The sequence below is a fragment of the Pistacia vera genome, unplaced genomic scaffold (assembly GCF_008641045.1).
Source record: "Pistacia vera cultivar Batoury unplaced genomic scaffold, PisVer_v2 Contig214, whole genome shotgun sequence".
Taxonomy (NCBI): Eukaryota; Viridiplantae; Streptophyta; class Magnoliopsida; order Sapindales; family Anacardiaceae; genus Pistacia; species Pistacia vera.
In genome coordinates, this window is record NW_022196018.1 from 2449457 (window position 1) to 2455412 (window position 5956).

The following is a 5956-nucleotide window of genomic DNA, read 5'->3' on the forward strand; positions in this document are numbered from 1 at the left end:
TCAATCCAACATAGGATTGAGTCCGTCGGTATCCACACGAAGGCAAGCTTGAGATCACCCTAGGATTGACTGTGAGATCAATCACAGGGCTTAAGTGAAGGTGGCGAAAAATTGAGAGAAAACTCTCAAGGGTGGCTAGGGTTTTTGGCGTGAATGGGAGAGAGAGAGAAAATAGTTTGATTTTATTCAACTATATTTCCCAAAAAGAATTCTCTTACTTACTCAAACTAAAACCCTCCTCCTTTTATAGTGTAATTCCAAATAGGAATTTAATAAGGATTACAATCCTTGAATCCTTATTTTGGAAGGATTCCACTCATCCTGAAAGGAAATGATAATATCTCTTACAAATATTATCTTATTTAAATATCAAATACTAAATTAAATAAATAAAACTATTTATTTAATTCAATAAATATATATAAACTAATTAAATAAATATATTTATTTAATCCATATATATTTAATATTTGGGTTTTAATATATATTTAATTAAATTAAATATATATCTCCATATTAATTAAAATTAATACTTATCCAATTTTACTAAAAACTCTTCCAATAAATTGGATGATGACGTCAACCCCTGAGCAAAATTACCAAAGTGCCATTTTTGCCCATAATGAAGAAAATGCCCATAGACTACCAAATTACCGAAATACCCTTTTCGGCCCAAGGAAGAAATTGTCCTTCAATTTCCATTTCTCACTTAACTACCTTATATGTGTATGACCTGAAGGCTTTTCACTTTGTCAACAGTGTCTCGATAACTAATTGAGCATCAAGTGATTAGTGTTTTCGTAGACCAATAAAGATTGGCCTCTAGCAAGGTACCATGATTCCTCGGTAAGTAAAGAATTAGCCATTTAGGCTTACCTTGTCTACAGTATGGTTACCGTTCAATTTGATCCATTTCATCATCTTTTATCTCATCAAGGTTTAAGGTACATAAATAGTGTCTACCTTAAAAGCTACCTTGACATGTTCTATATTTGGTTCTTGAATCTGATGACTATAAAATTAGATTTGAGCACCAACTCGATTCCATCGTGGTCACGGATTTGAGGTCATGGTTTTTTAACCAAATATCCTACTGAGATAAGATCTCTTATAACCATGAGTGATGAATCTTTTGATAATCTACCATAGTCATAGTGTACTTCTCAATGTAACCAATCACCACCGCTCTGGTAATCCCTAAAAGAGACGACATTAGACTAGTGTTAAATCACATCGATATTTACACACGACGCTCTAGTGATCTCAAGTCAAAGAACCACATGCACCATCATTCGTAAAAGGATATATTCCATAGACACTGGGTTTACCATCTCGTGTGGAATCCTCTAATGGGTCAGTCCAGTGTACTTGCACAAGCAAGCACCCATGCATTGCACCAGGTTAATGCCCACAACCTTGACATGTGAGATATGTCACTACTTTTCGATAGGGTTGTTCAACACAATGATAGTCTCTCCATATAATATGTGTCCTTGGTCAGATTTATACTATGACTACGGACGGTTTAAGAAGGGCCACCATTTGTGCTCATAGGGTTCTCACAATTAAGATTTATAACACTTAATTCCCTCGTCATTGGTTTCAACCTTTCTAAGGACATATACTATTTTCTTTACACGCAGTAAATGGATGCTACAGTATATATGCTCATAAATAAGAGATGCTTTTTATTCATTTATTTGAAGTGAGTTTACAAGAGCTAAAATGTTGGCTCTAGTGCACCTACTCTAACATGGATATCCTAAGGTTATTGGTTGAAATATACATGCTTTGTTGGAAGTTACGGGATTTCTCTAGCTTTTTTTTTAAAGCATAAAGGTTATAGGGGTTAGTAAACGGTCCCGTATACGCAGCGGAAACGAAAATTATGATATAACAGGATCGTTTACATGAGCCAAGATCAAGGGTATGATTTTACAATTTATATTAAATAAAAATCTGCATAAATATTCAACATGAGTTAAGAGAAACAAACGCAAGTTGAAGGCTCCTCCAAATTTGTCGACGAACGTTTTGTTACCGATCCAAGTGTAGGATCGAACCTGCGTAGTCCACACGAAGACAATCTTAAAAGAACCAAAGAGGGATTTGCTAGATCCTCTTTGGCTTCAAGATTAAGAAGAAAAGAAGAATCAATGAAATTGATTNACCACTGGTATCGCTTCTGGCAGTTGTGGGACACTGGACAGTAAAACATCATGGTGAGGCCGTAGAGCAGCTTTTGGTTCAATGGCATGGTTTGCCACTAGAAGATGCTTTATGGGAGGATGTAACACTTTTGGTGGCTGGTTATGGAGAACTTCCTTCCAACCTTGAGGGTAAGGTTGTGCCAGACGGGGGAGGTAATGTCAGGATTGTGGATTCAGAAGAGTTAAGAAGGTTAGACAGAGTTCATCAACCACCAAAGTGGTCTGGAGAATTTGTGGTCTAGAGAAGTCTCGGTTGGTGGAATAAGAAAGTAGGAGTATTTACTATTTAGAATGTTTGGTTGTTATTTAGTTAGTGGTTTGGCTATGAAATAAATAAAGTCTAATGGGGGGTTTGTAGTCATTTTATATTTTTGGTTGTTATCTTGTAGGGGTTATTTATGCCACTGCATTGAAAATGATATGTTGCAGCATGACAGCATGTCTTGCAAAATTCCAGTTTCAGTTTTTTAAAATTCTATTATTTTCAATTTTATGAATCTAGTTTTTTGACATTGAATTTGAAACTTCCTAACTACTTTGATTAGTTATGATTAAGTTAGGTAATCTTATCCCTTATGCAAACATATAAATAAGGGAATGAAGAATGCATGAATTAAAGAGAAAAGAGAGATTGTTTCTTTTCTTCATTGAAGAGAATAGAGTTTGATGAATCTCTTCTTCATAGTAGAGAGATTATTGTATGAATTTGTTTCTTTTCCTCTTTGAAGAGAAATTGTTGATTGAATTTGTTTTCTCTTCCTTTGCACAAGTTCATCTTTTCAATATTAGAAGTTAGAGCAATTGATTCTATTGTTTTCAAAGTTCTAACAGTAATGAATTGATATTGAAGCTCCTATGGCCATTATGTTGTGGTTCATCTTGATTAAAACCTTATCACCAGTGTTCCAATTGGAGTGACCATATGAAAGAAGTTGATTTGGGTCATCAACCATATATATATATATTGATTAAATAAATAGTAATATTTATTTAATTAGAATATATGTTTATATATAAATTAAATAAATAGGAATATTTATTTAATTAAGATTAATATTTAAAAGATATTCTTATTCCTTTAAAAGTTGGAATTTAGGGATTGCAATCCTAATCAAATTCCTATTACGGTTTTGCACTATATAAAGGAGGCTTGGCTTTTGATTTGAGCAACAATTTTTCATAAGTGATTTTTTGCAATCCTAAGCAAAAATTATGAAAAGAAAAACTCGAGCTCAACTCTCTATTTTGAGTTGATAGTGATATCACGAAGACATCCAGTGAAGGAGCCTCCAACAGCGGTAAAGTCTAAATCTTGAATGGGTTTAATTATATCGTGGGTTATTGTATCGAATCGTGATCTTGGGTCATGGGGTTGTGCCATGGCAAGGAAAATTTTTTGTTATTCCGTGCTTGCCACGACACAAATCCCTTCATGGTTATTGCCCTATAACAGCATTCCCTAGAATCTTTCCACCAGCTTCGAACCACTCCGATTCCATGGGAGTAGGGAATTTCATTGCCTGACAATGAATTGAGGTGATAACATCTAGGTCATCTTGGAGTGGCCTTCCTAGCATGGCATTATAGGTGGTTAGGTAGTCAACCACTAGGAACTCTGCCATTCTGTCATAATTTGCTTTTCCCTAAGAGTTACTGGCAGGCTTATCGTTCCTTTAGGGACCAAACTATCTCCGGTGAAGCTATACAATGGTGTTGGGTATGGTTTCAAATCTTGTTCAATAAACCTCATTTCTTGGAAGGCCTCTAAGTAGATGATGTTGATCGCACTGCCATCGTCAACCATTACCAGGAACACTTGACTATTGCCAATTCTAGCTATGATTACAAGTGTATCACGACTAGGGCAAGGTACCTGGTCACTCTCTTCCTTGGTGAAGCCTATTACTTCACTTTCTACTTTAGGCTGCTTGGGCAACCTTGCTTTGAAACTCATGACTCAAGGAAGTGAGTCTGTTCTGGCTTCCTGCACATACTATGTACGAGTATGTCTAGAGTTTCCTACAACGTTAGGTGCCCCATAAATCATCCTTACCAGGACATCATCTTGCGACAGGGTCAATTGTTGTTGATTGTTCTAGTCATCTTACTTATCGCAAGCTTTGTTTTCTTTCATATACTCTTTCAGGTGACCTCTCCTAATCAGATCCTTGATTGTGCCTTTTGAAGGTCGACAATCACCTGTGTTATGCTCAATATCCCTATGGTACTAGCAATATTTTTGGCAATCTCTTCTGCTTAGTGCCCTTCTCATTTTTTCTAGGGGAGGCGGTCTTCTAGCCTCATGAGAGACCTCATAGATGTATGCTACATCTTTCTTTAAGGGAGTATATTCTGCAAAGCAAGGGAAAGGCTCCCTTTCTTGCAGAAAATCAGTCCATAGCCTTTTCTAGAATTTATTCCTATCCCTGTCACCTCGATCTTGACCCATTTTTTTTCTCCACATTACGATCTTGTCGCTGGTCAGCAACTTTCTTCAAGGAACCCCCAACTAGTGCTATCAATGAGCTCTCAATTCACTGTTGTTTGGCTGCCATTTGATAAAAGTAGGCCAAACTTACTTGATCTTTGCTTTGTAGCTCTTTCCATTACCCCGTCTGCAGCCTTATTCCAGTGATCAATAAGGTCCAAATTGATTCTTCTGAAGCATCTGCAACTTTGGATTGTTCGTTTTGGAACCTCGTTAAATATGAGGTTAGAGATCTTTCTCCTCTTGGCGAATGTTGCTCAAATCGCTGAAAAGCATGGCGAATTGCCTCTTCATTTGAAATTACTAAAGATAGAGTGAGGAGAACTATTGCCAAGATTGAATCAAGTTCGCCTTAAGCCTCTTGGACTAAATGATCCTTGAGGTCGGTTACTTGAGACCCCAACCTATCTTGTGCACTTGTGCGCAAAGTAGAATCATGATAATTAGGATAGTATGTGCTATCGTACTCCTCACTTCTTGGTTCACGATGTTGGGTAAGACTGGAACATCGGATATTATTGCCAGATTAGCAAGCATTGATATTCTTGCGTGCTTGCGCAGGATGACCTTGCCTTTAGCATTGGTTAAAACCAGAACACTGTCGTTAGGCATTTTGTTGCTTTAGATGCAAATCTTTATGGCTACCATTGTTATCATTCTCCCTCATGGGATCTTTGCCTGGTGACCTCTCGGGATTAGCCTGCTCTCGAGCTTTATGCTCGTGCATGGCATTTACTCTCTCTCTCTCTCGCTGGGGGTGACAATTACTTCTTGCCGCTGGGGACCCGAATTATTCACCAATTGGCCTATTCTATCCGCTAGGGGTAGGCTCAGTAAGGAGCGGCTGATCAAGGTTTAGGTTAGGTTGTTGCTCCCTTCTCAATTCTACCATGTTTTGTTGCAATACCTATATAACTAGCGACCTTATCATTTCCACTAACTAGCCATTTTCTAGGTTTGAAGTTCTTGGCCCCAGCTGATTAGCGACCTGTTAGGATAACACCTATGGCAGACGCCCCTGAGCATTAGTTTGACTCACTACATGTTGAGATCGCGCTGATATCGATGTATATTATATCTCCTTTGAGATATTAGGAGATAAGGCTTATCCCATGACCTGTTGAATAGTTGTAAAGAATGCTCAAAGTGAGCTTATGTTGGGTTGAGCTTACTGAGACGAGCTTTCACCAGGTCAAGCTTATTCTAGGTTGAACTACAATTCTACAGGCTCATGAAACTTTTAAGCTCCCAAAAAAAT